The sequence below is a fragment of the Catharus ustulatus genome, unplaced genomic scaffold, assembly GCF_009819885.2.
Source record: "Catharus ustulatus isolate bCatUst1 unplaced genomic scaffold, bCatUst1.pri.v2 scaffold_84_arrow_ctg1, whole genome shotgun sequence".
In the NCBI taxonomy this organism is placed as follows: Eukaryota; Metazoa; Chordata; class Aves; order Passeriformes; family Turdidae; genus Catharus; species Catharus ustulatus.
The window spans coordinates 133,563-154,406 of record NW_024879549.1 but is presented as its reverse complement, the minus strand read 5'-3'; the positions used below and the strand labels follow the sequence as shown (position 1 = coordinate 154,406).

General features: G+C 42.3%; 1 long non-coding RNA gene across 1 annotated transcript; it reads right to left on the bottom strand.

Moving 5' to 3' along the window:
* Positions 1–8,102: 8,102 nt before the first annotated feature.
* On the bottom strand, positions 8,103–12,762 carry LOC117011528. Its single transcript, XR_004421002.1, has 3 exons — positions 12,538–12,762; positions 8,721–8,860; positions 8,103–8,223 (listed from the first exon to the last, which is right to left on the bottom strand). It is a non-coding gene; the product is annotated as an uncharacterized LOC117011528 (long non-coding RNA).
* Positions 12,763–20,844: the final 8,082 nt, after the last annotated feature.

Here is a 20,844-nt window from a genome sequence, read left to right as displayed (position 1 = left end):
ATTGGACAATGCCTTTGTGAACCCTACCCTTTACCCCTCCTCAGAATTTCTCAACTTTGCTAATAATTTGTACCTTCCCCTTGAACCTCCCACATATATAAGTTGTTGCACCTTGGCTCTTTTATCTTTTGACCCTGAATTCCCTAGAGTAATAAATACGTTTTATCCTATGCAAGAGACCTCCCCCTCCTCCTTGCCTCCTTCGAATGCCATCTGACAGCCAAAAATGCCATGGAGCAATAGCTCTAGCCACATCTAAGGCCTCGTGTTCCCAGGGTGTAACTCACTCTAGGCACAGGACCGTAGTGTCATAGTGAGTACAGCTCTGGCCGTTGTGTCAATTACTTGTTCAAATAAATCCTTAAGGAATTCCCCCAGTCTTTAAATTTTCAGCTCCCATTTCTCACCATTTTGACTAAAATTTTGGTCCGGACCCGAAGTGCAGCTTATAATCAGGTGCAGCTTATATATGGACAAAGAACAAAAAGTTGCTGTTTTCATTTGGAGGACAGGTGTCTGCTAAGAAAGGCAGGAGCTACTCTTTGAAATGGAGAATGTAAACCCCCTCCCTCCAAATTATTGTAATTTTGAAATCAAGGGGCTTTCAGGCAAAAATATGGGAATTAGGAATAACAGTTCTTTTCTAGGGAAATTAAAATAGAAATACAGTACTACAAAGAAACAAACTCCAAACCCTGACAAAGTCAGAATACAACCTGACACCCTGTCAGGCAGGGTGTTGGTAGCAGTCCCATTAAATGATGGTTGCAGTCCTCTTGCAGTGACAGATGTGATTCAGTTGAATCAGTGGTCCTGTAGAAGGTGCAGTGTTCCTCTAAAGGTCCAGTGGTGATGTGGAGAAATCTGACTTTCCTCTGGAGTCCAGTGGAGAAAGGGGCTACCTTAGTGTCCCAAAACCTCTGTTTTTATTTTGGTAAGAAATGTTGGGCCCTTCCCCCTGGCTGGAGCAACTTCCAAAGGGATGAAGTAATTTTGTCAGTCATACAGTAGGACTCAATGGGCCATTAGCAGAAAATGGCTCCCTGGAGGAAGGGTGGTTTGTGAAAAGATAAAGAACAATGCTCTACTGGTTTCAATGGATGGCCCATTAGCAGAGTATCTCCCATGGAGATAAGGATCACTGTCCCCACCCTCAACGGATGGTGATAGAATAGATACCTTTCATCACACTCTGTATTGTAACATCCGGCTTAGAATCAGGTTTGGCTTATATATGGACAAAGAATAAAACGTTTTCGACACCCGGAGATGCGGCTTATAGTCAGTGTGGTTTATAATCATGAAATTACTGTAATTTTAAGGTTTTAATTTGATGTAGCATGTTGGTATAGGAAAAATTCAGGGTGGATAGTGTTGGGGGTTGGTTTTTTCCCTTTTCTCTCTGTAGAATTATCTTCATTGTCATGCTAAGAAATCTGTTGGCTCGGCCCTAGCACCAATGGCTAGTGGAAGGGGAGAGACTCCCTGTCCCTTTTTTTTGGAGTTTCTCTCGCAATGCAGGGGTGGGAGTGGGGGTGGAGTGATGGCGGAAGAGGGTGTGGGTAGCTCCTCGCTCTCTTGCGCTCGTGGAGTTGGAGGAAGATGACTGGTGCTGCTACCTACCTCCCCGCAGACCATCCCAATACCAGGAGCCATGTCTTGTGCTGTCAGAACCCGCACTGCTGCCTTCAACACCGTGAGCAGAGGGGTCTCTTCTCCATCCCTCTCCCACCTGGGATGCCACTGCCATCACCCCACTCCTCCAGTAACTGTAGTGTAGGGAAAGGATGTCTGCAGCCAAAAACAGACTGGAACTGGGTTACTGTTCTGTTTGTTGTTAATTTCATAGCTGTTGTTGTTTCTTTCTTTGTCTTGTTAGATATGTTACTAAAGATCTGCTATTCCTATCCCGATATCTTTTCCTGAGAGTCCCTTAATTCCAAAATTATAATAATTTGGAGGAAGCAGGGTTTACACTCTCCATTTCAAAGAGAGGCTCCTGCCTTCTTAGCAGATAGCTGTCTTTCAAACCAGGACACATGAGGACTGAAAATATCAACTTTGCCTCTCAATAAGATGTCAGTCAGTATTTTGTCATCAGCCTAGATGCTCTGCAGAGTCTAGAATACATTCAAGGATATAAAACCAAGCTGTCTTGGTTTGAAAAGACAGGTGTCTGCTAAGAAAGGCAGGAACCTCTCTTGAAACAGAAAATGTAAACCCCTTCCCTCCAAATTATTTTACAGTAATTTCATGAATACAAGCCGCACCATTTTGACTAAGATTTGGCTTCCAAACCGGAAATGCAGCTAATACTCAGGAGCAGCTAATATGTGAATAATTTTCTGACATTTACAACCTCAGAAGTGCCAGACAGAGTGCAGAGCCGAGCACCTGCAAAGCTGGCATTGCGCGATTGTTACAAATTGTTAGTCTGTTGCGTCACAGGTGGAGCCAGGCTGCCTGCAGGCAGCACGGGGGGCGGGGGAGAGAGGCAGGAGAGCTCTCTCCTTCCCTCCTCTGCCGCAGCCCGGGGGAGAGACGGGGGGGGCCCCGTGTTGCCATCGCCGCGGCCCTGGGGGAAGGCGGGGGCCCCGCACCGCCATTGCCACGGTTCGGGGAGGAGGCGGGGTGCTCCGTCCCCGCCCGCCACGGCAGGAGCAGGCAGGCTCCATCCTGGCCCGCCGCCGCTGGGGCAGGAGTGGGGAAACTCCGTCCCCGCACCGCCGCGGCAGGAGCAGGCAGGCTCCGTCCCAGCCTGCCACCCGCCGCGGCAGAGCGGGGAAACTCTGTCCCTGCCCGCAGCTGCTACCGTAGGAGCGGGGGGGGGCTCCGTCCCTGCCTGCCACCGTGCGGCAGCGCGCTGGGCCAGGGTGACCGAGCCCAGTGGCAGCGGGTGTCAGCCCCGAGCGGCCCTGTTGAGCGGCAGCACCGAGTTGGGCCACCTGGCCCCGTCGGCAGCCCTGAGCGGGCCAAGCCTGCACAGCCTTAGCTCCAGCCAGTAAACCCAGCCCTGCCGCGGTTCTGTTACTAATTGGCAACTTTGTTGCACGTGGGTCCTCGCTGCGAACAACAGAGCGGCTTTATACTCGGGTGCGGCTTATTTATGGACAAAAACCGAAATGTTTGCCACACCCAGAGATACGGCTTATACTCAGTGCGGTTTGTATTCGTGAATTTACTGTAATTTCAAAATTAAGGAACTCTCAGGCAAAGATATGGGAATAGGAATAACATTTTTTTACTAGGAAAAATTTAAATTAAAATACAGTAGCACAAAAAAACCCCCAAAACACTGACAGAGTCAGAATATCCTGTTGTATCCTGACACCCAGAATGATACCAGTTGCTCAAGGCATTGGTAGCAGTCCCAATTAAATGGTGACTGCAGTCCTCCTGAAGTGACAGACGTGGTTCTGTTCAAGCAGTGGTCCTGTAGATGGGTGCAGTTTTCCTCTGAAGGTCCAGCAATGACATAGAAGGGTCTGGTTATCCTTTGGGACTCCAGTGGAAAAAAAGGCTATTCTGATGTTCCAAATCTCAGATTTTATCTAGGTAGGAAAGTCTTGGCTCCTCCCCCTTAGTGGAGCAACTCACAATGGGATGATGTAATTTTATCAGTCATGCAATGGGAATCAATGGCCATTAACAGAAGATACTTCCCTGGAGGAAGGATGTGTCGAGGAAAAGATAAAGAAACACTGCCCCACCTGGTTTTAACAGATGGTGATAGAATACATACTTTTGGTTATATCCTGCATTGCACCCAAGACACAAGCCGACAATATTTTTCAGTGGGCTACTGGCTTAAGTAGAGAGACAGAGAACTGCAAAATGTGGCAAGCAGATTCCTGGTTTTGAATATTCTGCAAAAGTTTTAATAGCATTAAAAAAAAAAATTAAAAATCATGTGCTTTATGTCTGATCAGATCATGTTATTAGGTTAGTAATTTTGTATGGGAGTCTTGAATGGTCTCTTTGCGCATGTCAGAATTGCTTCTTTCATGTTGTATGTATGGTGCCTTCGATGAATGCCTTATTCACTTGGAAACATAGTTATAGAAACAACATTTTGTTTACTACTCTGCCCCTTGTCATGTTGTTTTAGAAGCAGAGGAGGAGAGCTGATTCAGATAGGGCTTCTTCCCAGTACATTTACTTTTGATTAAAGACAATATCATTCCACTTTATGCAGTAGGCAAAAAAATCTGCTCTATTAACACTCTATATCACCCTAATGAAATCTGGTAAACACAGAAGGAAAACTGGGTCCCTACTGAGTTCTCTGAAGGAGCATGAGTAAAAAAGATGAAAAACACAGGAAAGATGTTAAGCAGGAGAGCTCAGACACATAAGCCTGACCACAAAGAACAATGAAAACTTTATTCTAAGGGGAAAATTTTTCTTTTATAAATAATAATGGGACACATTCAGTAGAGGCTTATTAATCATATTTTCTTCTGCACCATTTGTGAGTCAGATTCCCTTGTCTGTTACTATCAACATAGTGTCACCAGTTAGTTTTGCCTAAGTAGCCCCCACTGGCTTGTGTGAACTGGAACATTCGTTTTAAAGACTCATTTCTTTTTAGCTAGTTTGCATGCAGAGCAAAACAGTGCACACTCCGCCTAAAACAGAACTGCAGAGGAGGAGGCCAACTGCATAATAATTCTTGAAGAGACTGCCAATAACTGGAATTAAATTATGCTTTTATTTTTCTTCATGTGTTTCAATCTAATTTGTCTTAATAGTGCGTTTGCAACACATTAATTATGTGACACTGTACGGTTGGTATGTAGTAGAAGAGTGATTTGACTAGGAAAGTGAAATCTAAATTACTTATATGCACACAAATGTCCAGCAAAAAAAATAGATTTGCAATTTAGCAATCTTCACTGCATTACCTACAAACACAGGATTTATAAAAATGACCATCATAAAGCACCATATCTCAATGTCCTCTAGTGTTCCTACAAAATCCCTAGAGACAACCTATCTTGCACAAAATCTACCCATTACGTAAAAGCCAAACAAATAGTTAAATTCAGAAAATCCACAGAGAAACCTCCAAGCTGAGCTGAGATCTCTTACTGTGTTGCGTGAGTAAAAAGCAGCACCAGCATTTCTCTGAAGTCAGTGAAGTTGTACCTCTTACAGCAGCTCTGAATTGGCTCACTTAGGTACACAATGCACCAAGGAGGGGACAGGAGCAAAGTGCTGAAAGTAACATATTCACACATTCTTCAAGTAATCAGAAATTAGAGTAAAATGTTATTTTAAAAAGAAGTGAGAAAGAACTTGCTGACATCAATTTGTCTTTGAAATATCTTTAAGTAATATAGAAGACTTCCCATGGTACTTCTATGAATTGTCTCTCTCACTCAGATGAGAGACTAGGTGTCAACTAGCCTCAGTTTCAAATATATTCCAAATGAAACACTTTCCATGTTCTTCCTGAATGTATTCTTTTTTGGGAGTGGGTGTGCTGGACAGTTGGCAGAAAGCATTTGCCGTAATTATACAAACACATCAGGAGAAACAGTTGAACAAATTTTCACTGAACTGCTGTAACAACTTCTACCAGTTACAACCCTAAAGATCTGAGATGCAAAAGACAGCATGAATAATTCAGTGAGCATGAGGTCCTGAACCCACCATTACTTTCATAAAGAGAAGAGTAATGCACCTCAGGTATAAAGTTTTACTCTAACAGGGATTAATCTTTCTCTTTCAGTGCTTTGTTACTAAGTGCTCTGTAGGTGTGAAAACTATATTACCATATAATTTTGTTGGGATCAGACTTCCAACTACCTACTTTGCTTAATGTTCATTTACACAGAATGATAAAAATCTGTTTTATTTCCTAACAATAGCAAATTTTGCTGTAATTATTTTAAAATGGCAAATAGAAGGAATAGTACCCTGATTAATTCCCACATGACACCTATCCACAAATAAAATACCATATTATTTATTACCTTTCTCATAATGAACTTTGCAATAAAAAACTGAAAAACTAATTTTTTTCTTTGACAATGGCAAACCTTTAAATAGAGAAAATCACAGAGTTGAACACAGAGTGCAGTCCTGTGTGGTAAGTCGTCTCCACAGCAACCAGTAGATTTTTTATGCTAAGTCTGGCCTTTAAAAACATTTCACGTTTACCACTGAGAAAAAGATGGCCTTGATTTAAAAATGATACAACAAGTATCTTGAATGTGCATGCTTTCTCCACTCTAGCAAATAAAATTAGCAGACATCTCTTTAACACTAAATCCTTTGAGAGCTGTGTGTCATCACTGACGTATGTGTGGGCCTCTTTTAGGCTTGGAAATTTTTTTTCCTTGCATATCATTGCAAGGCTTGAAGTCCTTTCCCACCCATTTACTCCTCCTTGTTTTTCTCTATCCAGAACAAAAATAGAACATCAAGTTCTTATCTCAGTCAGTGATCATGGTGACAGTGAAAATATTACTGAATGCTTATCTAGAGCAGCTTCAATCATACAAGCTTATAATAACTTGCAATAATGGAAGAAGCAGTAACTATAGCTGCAATGCCTGCTACAGCCTAATTTACTTTCACTTCACAGTCTAGTGACCGAAGCTCCTGAAAGGAAATGTATTTTTAATAAAGAAAGATACCAGCTTAAGTATGTGTGTATGTAATTATTGACAATGATATGCTATAAAAAGTTGTATGATTACAATCATTAGCACTTAATGAGAGTTTTGTTTGCAACACTGGAATTTGAGTAACAGGACATGAGAGTAGATGTAGAGAACTATAGAATTTATCATTATCTTTTCATTTCTTATAACCTGACAATACAGGGTACACAACTAACATTTAATCCAAAGCAGAGCTTGAATGCTCAAAGTATTCCTTTTGGCATACATGCAGGATGTTTGCTTTTCGTTGATTAGGATTGCAGCCTCGAGAGCTTTGAGGGAGTAGGAGGGGAAGATACAGAGATCATTTGTTGTTATTCCTGTAAAGGTACAGTAATTTCATGAATACAAGCCGCATGGAGTATAAGCTGCATTTCTGGTGTGTTGGTAATGTTGATGTCTTTGTCAATAAAAAAGACGCACCCAAATATTAGCCGCACTTTCGTTCGCGGCGAACTTTCACAAAGTCGTCATTTAGTAACAGAATCGCAGATCGCCGGGGCTTACTGGCTTACTGCCGACCTCGGAAACATTGTTTCCAAGTGAAAATAGACACAGACCATAGCTGCGGCAGCATACCCTTTATTTACAAGCCAAAAAAGACACGAACAATAGTGTGGTCATTTTGCGAGCATTCCCAACGGATCCGTGTTGCCTTTAAACAGCACCTCAGCCGTGCGGGCATGGCCTGGCCCGGCCCAGCCCCTCCCCTCCCCTCCCTTCCCATCCCCTCCCTCCCCTCCCCTGATCCACGCGAGCATGAGCAGCTGCGCAGCCGCACAAGACTGAAAACACTTTAAAAAGTACAGAGAAATATCACACACTTTTACCAAACTGCCAAGAGAATGCGCCAAGGGAACCCACACCGGTAACACTCCCCGCCCCTCAGTAACGCCGCCATCCACAGGCAGGCAATAAACTGTTCTCTGATTGGTTCATCGTCGGAACAATGGGAAACCATGGATTTCAAACCATTTTTGCTTGGGACAGGACCGGCACGGTACCAGGTAAGGGCAGATATCAAATTTTTGCTAATAAATTAGCTGCCCCGGAGTACTAGCTGCACTTCCGGGTTTCCACTAAAATTTTGGTCAAAACGGTGCAGCTTGTATTCATGAAATTTCTGTAATTTCAACATGCATTCAGTCATCATCGTGAGTAAGAGCACTTCATACATAGCCTTTCACATCATCGAATGTTTGCTCTCTGTGTTCCATTCCATCACAAATGCAGTAAAAACTCTCCCACCACACTGACTGCTTTCTCCTCAATTTCCTCTGTGCAAAGTGTGCTTTCTTTTCGAAAGGTCCTGTGTTGAGCCCAGTGAAGAAGGCATCAAAGAGTCAAGCTCTGTTTGCCATGAAATAAGACAATATAACAAAATTTATTACTCCTTTTGTTTCTTTCTACTATGTCCTATTAGACTTACCTTTCGCCAGAGATGATCATCAATGCAGCAACAAAGGATTAGAGCCTCCACTGTGAAGGATACAGGCAACAAATCCAGAAGCTAAAAGCTTCTGCATGAAGAAGCATGATCCCCAGTGCATCTCTAGAGAAGACAGAGGTTTGTCCACTGTAGAAAATAAATATGCTACAAATCTAGCAAAGACAGAGACAGCACAGCCACAACAAGGCCAGAGAATTCTCAGGTACCATGGTAGGGAAAGGCAGAGTGAACACTGCCTATTATTCCTTTTATTTATTGCATCAGGATACACTAAGCACATTGAGGGGAATAATTAATCACAATAACAATGTGTGATGGAATGCCAATGAAATCTTGCTGTAGCATTAGTGAGTGCTGTAGCATTAGTGTATCCTCACCACTACTGCCACCCCCTCCTCCCATGCACTTTTCTTCCACACAGATGGAGAAACACTGTGCCAGAGTTATGATTAGAATGGGGTTGGATTTATCAGAAACAACTGAGCAGCTCCTGACAGACCACTTTTCTTATTTAGAAGAGAAATCAGTAAGACACGTACTGTAACTTCATTGCAAAAGGATGAAAAATGCATGCAGAATGGTCCAGGGGAGGGTCCTACCTGTCAAATTCTTCCCTTGGCTCCTGACAAACCTCCACAGAACCAGTAAGAACCACAGTGAGAACATAAGATCTGCATTCCAGAACAAGTAGCAACATGATTTCCCTGGGAGTTGTGCTCTTAAAGCATGTCTTCATGCCCTGCTTTGAAGGGAAAAAGCGAGTATTAATACTATGGGATGCAGCAGTATTTCCAACAAGCTTACAGGGATAGCACTGCAAAAAGATATCTTATGCAAAATGTAGGATAAAGATGATGGTATTGTATTAGCATGTTTCCTACCCAGAATGTCTTTCCTTCACATACTTCTGGAAGCAAATTGTTGTTTTTCTTTTTAAATAGCTCTTGCTCTATTATCATCATATGTACTTTTAGCTACTCTGTTTTGGTTGTACAGACCTTTCATTTTTTCTAGTTCTCTAAAAGAAAAAGTTTCACATGGCCAATTCTAAAATGGAAAAGAATTTATGTGTTCTGAATTAAATATCTGCTCTTTTTTAGTATTATTTAGAGAGACATACATAGCTGGAGAAGTGTTCCCCTAATGTAGGAGTTTCTAATATTGACTCATAGCTATTATAGTGAATAAGCCTGAAGGTCTGTGTTTGGGGAAAATGAAACAGGTAAAACACATGAAACTCTCATAAGGCAGATTCAACAGCCTTTTTTTCCTTGTTTCTAACTGGAGAAGCAGGAATAAGATCTTTTCTTAAGCAGCATACTGATCATATTTGAAAGTGGTTACTTGTCATTAAAAATCTGTCAGATATTCTAGCTTCCACAGTTAATTACAATATAATATTCACTGCCTTGAGAGAAAAAAATGTTAACATAAATTTGAATTGGGGGATGAGAGGGAGCAAGACAGTAGGCACAGCCACTAACCATGAAAGCCTACACACTGTGTAGGCAGACCAAAGGTCCATCAGCTGCTGTCCAGGATAAAAATAGTCACTTGGAACTATTTTGATAGATATTATAAAAACTTCTAAGCGCACCCAACTTAGAAGGTCTATTTTATTACATCACTGCCTCTTCCACACAGAGAAGATGTGGTTGTTCTAATCAGAACAGTAGATCATTTTACATAATCAAATATCCTAGGCTCTATTAACTTTTACGTATAAACTGTTTTATTGTAGACATTTCAGGAATCTGAAAATAATGCCTAGTGGCAGCTCTAGGATTAAGCTCGTCTCAGTTAGAATTGCTAACTTTGATTGCAAACTGCTTTTAAAGAGCATAGCATATACTGTAAGTCCTCCCAATGCCTCCTACTAACTGACATTATTAAAGCATCTGGGACTAGTGTATGCTAGTAATTCATCTTAATAATCTGTCAGCAAGCTGTACTAATAGGATGTGTCTTTCATTTTGATTAAAATGACCCTCTGAAATATGGTCCTCATAGAAAGCTGACAAGCAGAGACAAATTTTGAACATTCTGGCACTTTGAATTTTATCTCTGGAAAATGAAAGTGCTGTTAAATACTCATACATAACCACTCCCTCTGTTTGGCTGTCTTTCCTTAGTTTCCACATGAAGAACCTGTCTATACCTCTCTGATGATCAATAAAAAAAGTCCTCTTTATTCCATGGGATATTATTTTATTTTTTATTTTCTGTTTCCATGGCGTGATTTCTAGTATTGCCTGGGAGTCAGTAATTCAATACTATAGTTAAATAAACTACGTGTTTTCTTAAACATATAGCCATGTTATGAAAACACTTCTCATGCCATCTGGAAAATTTTATTCTTGGGATTGTTTTAATGTATGAGCTGATGTGGTACATCATGTTGTTCAAATACTCATACACACGAAACTCATTAATAATACAGTTTTATTGTGTTGCCATGACATGGTATTTATTTAGGAATCTCATGTGTGCTATGTCCTAGGACTAATCATCTTGAATTGGTAACAAAAACAGATCTAACATTTACTGTAAGGATGTAAGACCACAGATTTGATATTAAAGATATCAACACAGACTTTCATGAGTTTTCTCATTACACCATAATACATTTCACTTTATGATTTTTGCCACACATAAAATGCAATTCTGTTGGGAAGGATGAGTCAGGAAAACCTTATAAATACGATTGCCTGGCAAAAGATTTTGAGAATATGGAAACCATAAGCGAGATTGAAATGAAAGCAATCTTTGAGATACCAAACCTTAGTTACTAAATAGCTAGAAAACAATAGAATGGCTGGCGGAAAGTAATCCCCCCTTGACTGAACAATGCCTTCTGCTGGTGAGCAGGTCCAAAGGTCAGAGAAGACCCTGCTAGCTTGGCAGAAGGGGTCCAAACAGTAGTTTTTAGGGTTTAAAGTGTAACATAGTATGGTAATGTAATGATTCTTATAGGTTGTATGTAAATGCTGTAGGATTTGTATCTTGTATTAGATTGGTTAGTGGAAATTAGAATATTCAACACAGAAGAGGATTTATTGTATTGTAACAGGAACCTTGCCACTTACTCTCTCACTTCCTTCTTTTACCACTCTCTTAGCTTTCTCTCTTGCCTCTTTCTTATATCCTCTTACTGCCCTGTTCCGAGCTGTGACTGGCAGCTCCGAGCAGGGCCTTTTCACCCGCGCCCTATTGCCATCAGGGCCTTTAACCATAAGTTCCAAGATCTGGCTTTAGAGATCTCTCTGTCTGTCCCGATCATCCAGCCCACGCCTACAGCCTCATACAGTCTCCTACACAATTCCAGTATTACTATTCTTGGTCAAGTTGTGCGTATATTAGAAAACATTGATAGTATCATTAGAAGCTAGTTTTAGGCATCAGGTAGACCAAAAGTTGCATCTCAAAAAGAGCCCTGACTTGGAAAGGCAATTGGGGAAGGAAAATGTTACCAGTAGGCCATCAGTAGAAAGACAATCAAATAGTAGTATCAGCTGAAAAATCCATTAAACAACATCCACCAATTTTCTGCTTTTCAACTATGTCTCAGGAATTGTTAGAAAACACATTTTCTAATATTTCAGCTAGCTCAAATGAAAAAAAAAGAACAAGATACAGGAATATTTTTGAGATGTTTATGTAAATTTCTTCCTCCACAATTTTGGAAGGGCTAGTTGGTAATTTCATTCATGCTCTACTTAAAATAATGGGAGAGTTTGGGCCCATTCTAGGACAATGTGAGATAATGCATGATATATTGTTTTGTCTTGAACATGTGCATGTTGTATCCCCTTTTTACTTTTCTAATCCCATACCTATGTCCTGGCAGCATCAGCCCTAAAAATAAAAATTATGAGACAAAACAAATTCTGATTTACTATCTTTTCACGTTAACACTAATGATTAATAAGGTTTTGAATAATAATTCAATACCAGGAGTGTGGAAATATGGGACAGGAAAAAAGAAGAAATATGAAAGTTCAGGTAGAAGTTTTACCTCCTAGATAGATCAGCTAAAGCCAGCTTAAAATATTCTTTCTCCTTCTTTCTGTGCTAAAACTTGAGTAGTTCTCTCTAATGTGCAAGGCAATTCCTTGACCATCATTTCATCTTTGGGTCAACTGAAGAGAAAGGGATGTATCATAAATATCAAACACAAGAAGTTCCGTATATCCCAACTGTGTGTCAGGTAATGATATGTGACTCTCAGAATCAGGCTTTGTACATCTCAATCATACACTACAATAGTAATATGTTACCACTCTTCCATAGTGTAGCCTTCCCTGCTAAAGGACTGGGATCTTGGATTGTAGTTCTACGTAAACATGCTGTGTAATGTGGGATTTTTCTCAGAAAGCAAAGGAAAAAAGTATTTCCTTTCATCTCCTCCAGACTCACCTTCTTGTTGTAGCCTTCCCTCTGTCCCTTCCTTTTGGCCAGCCTTTCAGGATCCAAGGTCAAATAGAGCATATGTGTGTGTGTTTGGAGCGGGGCTAGTTCTAAGGACAAACATGGATGTTCAGTACCTTATAGTCAGAGATGTACGAATAAAGGAAAAAATCTGGGAACAGTCAATGTGAATGGAAAAGCAGGGACCACAACCTGTAATAGGAACATGCACAAAACTGCACCAAAGACAGAATGAGCAAAAGAATAGAGCAGAAAAAGGCATAAAAGTCCCTTTTTCTATGTTTTCTGGGTTTTAATACATGCAGTAGTCTGATATTAAGCTGGATTTTCATACCTATTTCCAGTTTTCCAATTCTGAATGAGTGCTAGAATCAAATTTTGGCTGAATAACTAGAATATTCAATAGAATGTTCCACTCCTGCATGGATTCCACTTCTTTTGTCTGGCTGAGGATATCAAAACCCATCACACATGGATACTTGAAGCAGTAAACCAGTACTGTTCCTACCCTCTGCAAAAGGAAACCTGCCAGCCTGCCCTGAACAGGACTCCCAAGCATCAGATTTACAATCCCTGCAAGTTTCTTCACTTGGCAGAAAGAAAAAAATTATAAATTCTACTTCTATTGACACTTCCCCTCTCCACAGAAATTAATTGTGCTTGTAGTATGTAACTTTCATTGACTAGCATCAACATTCCTGTTCTTCAGATAAAGACAGGTTGAAGAAAGAAATAGATCACTGAAGGAGCAAAGGAGAAGTCAAGCACGTCCTGCTCCAAACTGGAAATCTAAAAAAAAAAAAAAAAGGTTAAAAATAAGCCACTGATTTCACCTTCACAGATAAACTAAAAGTAAAAAACAAAAGTAAAAAAATTATGAGGGAACAGGCAAAGCAGCAGAATTTATGTCCGCTAAAGTACCCAGTCCTCCTCTTGCCAGTAAGTTAAGCAGAACTATGTGAAATTGTCGACTCCAGGTGATATTTAGCAACACTGCAGCATTTTTCAATTTAATTTCATCAAATGGCTTGAGGGGGAAAAACACCTTAAAAAATTCTAAAAGCTCAGATGTTTGAACAACATTTTCTAAATGTATTTTTAATTTTTATTGGATTGACTTATTTTGAGTTTTTCTTCCATTTATATTAAATAAACCTTCAAATATTAAAAACCAATCAAATAATAAATAAAACTATTTACTAAAGGCTCATTTATGCCACTAAATAAGCAAGAGAGATTTCAAAATTTCAAAGAGATTAAATATTTATTATCTTTCCAGCTCCAACACTGACAGGCAGACACAACTTTTTTCTTTCTTTCTACCACAGAAAATCTAGGAACATTAATCCCTCAGTTATATTAGCAAGAAGGTGCTTAGTCCCCAACTCCAAAAGCACAGAAAAAAGTTGTCCTTTACACTTGAGAGTTTGAATCCTAGAAATATTGGCTCTAAGAACATAGCATGTGAGGGGAGAGACAATTCATGTTTACTTCAGAACAAAGCATGTAAAGAGGAAAAGAAAAACTTTTCATCAAATAGAATGAGCCACACTGGAGTTCAGAAATCAGTTTTTGGTTTTGGCTCTACCTTCATGCACCCTGGGAATACCAGCAAGTTCTTCAAATTTCTGTCTGGTTTGATTTACCCCCATTAAAAAAAATAATTCCTTTACAAAACAATTCAAGATGTATAGGTGAAAAACTCTGTAACAGGTATTAGGAGATTTTTCTGCATTTTGCCTAAGATCCAGAGTCTTAAAACCTTCTTTAATTCACAGCTCAGTGAATTATCCTGAAACATAAAAAGTCTTTGGATAAAAACATTTGCATTTAGATACATTTAACCTTACATTAAAAGCAGAAGATGCTGTCATATATCCTGACATATTTATTAGCTCTGCTCAAGTCAGCAAAAGCTCTTGGGAACAGCTGTGCCAGACATTCCTTCTCTTCACCAATTCCCTATTTTTTCTCTTCTTTAACTGCAAAGGTTTGGTTCTAGCACTGTTTTCTCATACTAGGTTTTTTCCTTCTGGCACAAAAATCAGAATGCAGCAAAGACATAAGGGATGAAGGATAAAAGAAAAATTACTTACACTAAATTAACTGTATATAAAGTGAAAGAGACACTAAGCTCATTGTTCAGAGATATATTCTGACCTATTCTATCATGAATACCTACATCATTTAAATCCAAAGATTCTCTCCCAAAGCTCAGCCTACTTACTGTTTCTATTTGTGTTCTCAGAATCATTTAGGTTTGAAAGGAGCTCTTGAGAGCATCTAGTCCAATGCACTGCTCAAGCAGGGTTACTACAACAGGTTGCTCAGGGAGGTGCCCTGCCAAGTTTTGAGTATCAGCAAGGCCAGACCCCACAATCCCTCAGACAACCTGTTCCAATGTTTTACCACATGTACATTGAAAAGTGTTTTCTTGTGCCCACTGTCACTTGTTGTATCACTGGGTGTCACTGAGAAGTTTGACTCCCTCATCTGTATTCCCCCCCATAAAGGCATTTATATAGGTATATGAAATCCTCCCCAAGCATTCTGCTCCACAGGCTAAACAGTCCTGACTTTCTTGGACTCTGTCACAGTACAAGCTGGCTTGTACTGGGCATCTGAATTGGCCATATATGAGAAAAGCAGTCGGGTGGGACAGACAGCCTTTCAGGGACCAGGGATAGGACAGAATTGGAAGCAAGGCAAGGATTTGGACCTATGGTTCCTGCCTGGGCTGCAGAGGCTATTGGTCAGAGGGCTGGGTAGCCTGAACTTTGAACAAATCACAGGAGCTTACAGAGAAACATTTAGGGGGTTATAAAAAGAGTTGTTTAGAGCAATAAAGGGCTTTCGGTCAAAAGAATCACGGGTGCATGTGTCTCTCTGGGGGGGTTCTGGTACCAAAAGCAGCACTCTCCTCACAGTAGATATGCTCCAGTCCCTTAGGCATCTTCACAGTTCTTACTCTACTTGCTGTTGAAAGTCTGTATCTTTCTTGTAGAAACAAGCCTAGAACTGGACACAGCACTCCAGCTGTGTAGAAGGGAAGCATAAACACCCTTGGTTTGCTGGCAAGAGTCTTCCTAACACAGCCCAGGATTCTGTTGGCTTTCCTTGGCCCAAGAGTGCACTGCTCGCTGTCACCCTGCCATCTGTCATGACCCCAAGGCCCACTCCACTGCAGAGCTGCTTTTCAGCTAGTCAGCCCCCTGCATGCACTGGTGACTATGGCTGTTCCTTCTCCAATGTAGGACTTGGCTCAGATGTAGGACTTCCCTTTGCTGATCACAGCCCATTTCACCACCCTACTGAGACTCATCTTAATGACAGCACCATCATCTGTATTGACCACTGTATTGTGTATCTGTGTTGTGTATTGACCATTCCTCCCAGTTTTGTATAACCTGCTAATTTGGAAAGGGTGCAAATTTGTCCTATCTTCTCAGTTCTAAAAAAGATGTTAAATAGCATGGACCCCCATACTATATAATATACAGTAATTTCACGAATACAAGCCGCACCAATTTGACTAAGATTTTGCTCCTAAACCGGAAATGCAGCTAATAATCAGGAGCGGCTAATATGTGAATAATTTTCTGACATTTACAACCTCAGAAGTGCCTGCCAGAGTGCCGACCCGAGCAGCTGCAAAGTCGGCATTTTGCGATTGTTACAAATCGCCACTCTGTTGCACCGCGGGTGGAGCCTGACTGCCTGCAGGCAGCACAGGGGGAGGGGAGAGAGGAGGGAGAGGTCTTCCCTTCCCTTCTCTGCCGCAGTCCGGGGCAGAGACAGGGGGGCCCCGCGCCGCCATTGCCGCAGCTTGGGGAGGAGGGGAGGGACCCGGGCCGCCCCTGCTGCGGCCCGGAGAGGAGCGGGGGGACCCGGACCGCCACTGCCGCAACCCAGAGAGGTACAGGGGGGACCCGGACCGCCACTGCCACGGCCCCGGGAGGAGGTGAGGGACCCAGACCGCCACTGCCCTGGCTCTGGGAGGCAGCGGGGGACCCGGGCCGCCCCTGCCGCGGCCCGGGGAGGCAGCGGGGGGCTCCATCCCCGCCCGCCGCAGCGGGAGTGGGGTGGGCTCCATCCCTGCCTGCCACCACAGGGCAGCACCGGGCCGTGGTGACCGAGCCCAGTGGCAGCAGTGGCTGGCCCCCAGTGGCCCCGCCAAGCGGCAGCGCCGGGCTGGGCTACCTGGCCCCTTCAGCAGCCCCTAGCAGGCCAAGCCTGCACAGCCCGAGCCGAGCCAGTAAACCCAGCCCTGCCGCTGTTCTGTTACTAATTGGCAACTTTGTTGCACGTGGTTCCTCGCTGCGAACGACAGAGCGGCTTATACTCGGGTGCAGCTTATTTATGGACAAAAAACGAAATATTTGCCAACACCCAGAGATGCGGCTTATACTCAGTGCGGTTTGTATTCATGAATTTACTGTATATTTAATATATAATAAAAGTAAACATGGAACAATCTATAGAGAATATATAGATGCACAGGTTAACTTTATTTCCTTTCACAGGTCTCAGAATATATTCTATGGAAAAGAGTCTACTTGTTCCATAATATTTACCTGAATCCTTGCAAAACTTTATGCTTGTCAGTACAACAGAAGGGAAGGAAACATGGAGTAAAAGAAACAATTACGAGATTATACTATTGTTTTGGGTTTAGCACTGGCTAAATTGCCAGTGCACTTATTAGAATTATTACTCATTTCTTGTTGCAAGGTAGGATTAGGACAAAGACAAAACAGGCTTAAAATTTAAAGGATATAAAGAAAATTTTTATTATTAAAAACTGTAAGGAAAAATAATAAAAAGTATAATAGAACTTTTAGAACACTTTTCTTTTTTCTTCTACACTTTTTTTTTTAACTAACAACATACAGAAAAAAATACGTTAATTTACTAATTTTTTTAAAAAGTCTTTTCCTAATTTACTTGAGAGAGGAGACTTTTTTCTTTAGTCTATGGAGATTTTTTCACAAGAAAAAGGTTCTTTTATGGCTTCAAAGTTTCACTGATCGGCCACCCAGGAGAATGTAAATTTGATTATTATGCAAAAATTCTTTTTTTGACTAACAGTTTTTTATAACTATTATTGAGGACTATATTAATTTATGGGGTACAAATTAAAGATTATAACAGTTTAAACAAAAGGTTTTTTCATTTTTGAAAACAGAACTTTATTTATTTTCTTTTTCCCTAGGGGGCAACAGGGATTTTTTTTTTTTTTCCTATTTAAACTTACACAATTATAGGTTTTTTTAATATTGGCTTACTTTAACACTAATACTTTTGCTCATATTTACAGTTAAAACATTAATTTACTTCATAATTTCTATGTGTTATAGGGAAATAAGTCTTTTTTTCATAGTTTAAAAAAAGAGACATTTCAGTTTAGGACTTTCTTCCTTCCTTCATCTGGGACCTGACTTTTCCTTTTATTTGACTTTGGTGTTTTTATGCTGTTTTTGTGTATATTTTCATCTTGGTTTTCTTCTTTTGCTCAGGAGAGAGAACAAAGAATTTGCAAGTTTTATTTTAGGTAGTGAAAGAGTTACTACCTTGCCCGGCCTGTTGAGGGTCATGTGATGTTTTTTAGGTGGTGCCTGGAGTGATTTACTGTTAACGGGTTTTGAGGCCGCACTGGGGTCAGAGTAGGTAAGGGCCCAGTCAGAAAGCGTAGGTTTTTTTTTTTTTTTTTTTACTTTATGGCTGTTTTTTGACGTTTGTTATATTTAATTCTAGCCGCGGGCTGATGGTCTTTCCTCTTCCCTGCTCGGCAGGCAAAGGGGGTGAGGGGCCCTTGCCAGAATGAGGCTTAGCTCTGTCTCCCCTAGGCCGTGGGGGCGGGGAGGACCTGGCCGCCTGGAGCCGCCCCTCCGGGGCGGGGCAAGACCCCGCGGACAGGCGGCAGGGCGGGGTTTTAATGTTGGGCAGGTATTTTGCTGGGCCAGGGGCGTCCTGTTCCGGGGGACGTGGGGAAAACTAAGATCCTAGCAGCCAAGCGGGTCTCCCCTCCCCCTTTCTATCGGGGGCTCCGGGTGAAAACGGGGCCCGCGGGGGCTTCCCAAGTCCTGCGTCTGAGTGCCCTGCCCTGGGCCCAACCAACGCTCATGGGCGACTCGAAGGGGCCTGGCTGGCGTTTCTTGTACTGTGGTCAGAAGGGACCGAGAACTTTCCCAGGGTTTGTTCGTTTTAAAATGTGTATCTCACAGAGGTGTGTCTGTTTCTCAGTGATTTAATCAGTTGTCAGTTCTCAAAAACCAATCACTGATTAGTTTTTGTTAGACATAGAGAAAGCCTAGCCTCTGAAAAAATCACTTCCATGGGTTCTCTTTAGTTCCAAACCAGCACAACTGCATTGACTTATTGGTGGGCAACAGCTCTATTTATAAAAAAGGAGTACCGAGGAAAGACATCATTAAGAGAATTAGAACAGGAAACAAAATGAGCAAAAATTGGTGGAAGATGGAAGAATGAGCATGTCACTAGCATGAGAAAGGCACAAGAACAACTTGGCCATCAGCACAGAATGTCTTCTGTGGTTGTGGTCTGCCAAGGTCTCACAACTCACTTACATTCCAAAATCTGATTGTTACAGCTGTTTCTTTCTTTTGTAGCTCAATGATGACAGCAACTGAGTACTGCTAAGAAAACATCTACACCAAAACGCCCACACTCCTTCATATTTGTCCCTTCAATTTTGACTATTAGAGGTGTGCTCAGAGTTTCACAGCATAAATCCTGGTAGAGTGGGATCCCATTCCTGACTGCAGAGAACATGTAATCATCAACTGAAAGATTAACGGCTGCCGGGTACTAACATCCATTATGACTGCAGTAATTTCACGACTATAAGGCGCACCCTTTTGACTAAAATTTTCCCTCGAACCCGGAAGTGCGCCTTATAGTCTGGTGCGCCTTATCTGATCTACAAAGTTGCGAAATTTGCCTACCTGGAAATGTGAGCTGTGGGCCGTGGAGGGAGCCGGCAGGGCCATGGCAACCGGCTGGAGGCGGGCCCAAGGGCCTGCAGCACTGCCCCTGCTGGGTGGAGGCAGGCCTGGGGGCCCATGGCTACCGGGTGAAGGCGGGCCGGGGGCCCGGGGCACCCCCTTCCCGGGTCCAGGCAGTCCCGGGGACCCATGGCTGCCGGGTGAATGCAGGCCAGGGGGCCCGCGGCACCGCCCCTCCCGGGTCCAGGCAGTCCCGGGGGCCCATGGCTGCCAGGTGAAGGCATGCCCGGTGGCTCGCTGCACCACCCCTGCTGGGTACAGGTGGGCTAGGGGGCCAATGGTTGCCGGGTACAGGCGGGGCCTCGGCCAGTAACCGCGCGGGGGGAGCTGGGGGCAGAGCCTTGCTGCAAAAAAATAGTGTGCCTTATAGTCCAGTGTACCTTATGGTTGTGAAATTACTGTAATTTGTTTTGTTGTATTGGTACTGCAGCCAGGGATAAAATTGCCCATATTTTTACTCCTTTTATTGCCAATCAAACCAGTAGTCTGGGGCACTAACTCACATCACAGAAGTCCATCTGCCTCTTATCTATTACCAGAAATGACTAATAATTTAATGCTTAACTCTATCTACCAAGATATGTTAATTGAACACTGATCACCTTCAGGCTACTCATCATTGTCCATACCTGCTTCCCACCATCTCCCTTGGTTGGAGGTACATCCTCCTAAGATCTGTTGGCACAGTTTTATCTTGATTTGCTTCCTAACAAGGCTATTCCAGAATTATTTGGGTTAGTTTGGATACACTCTAAATTAGTTTTTCTATTTTGAATAACTTTGACTGAAAAACACAATGGAACATTTACCTGTTCCGTCCTGGAAACTGATCATACAGGACTGAATCCTTTAACCTGTCCTGAGTTGCTTTAAACCCAAAATAATCCAATGGACTAGCAATGTTACCCTGGCATGTACTGGTACAGGCAGGATGGAGAGGAAGGGCAAAAACAAATGCAGAGAGATGGCCAAACAATATCCATATGACTTCATGTCAACTCTGTCTTCCTGCGTGGAATAAGGTTAAGGAATATACAGTAATTTCACGACTATAAGGCACACCGAATTATAAGGCGCACTGCCAGGTGTCAGCAAATTTCCAAACTTTGCCCATATATAAGGTGCACCAGAGGCGCACTTTTTTTTGCAGCGAGGATCCGCTGCCGGCTCCCTCCACGCGGTTGCTGGCTGCGGCCCTGCCTCCACCTGGCTGCCGCGGCATCACGGCCCCACAAGCCCACATCCACCCCGCTGCCGCGGCACCGGCAAG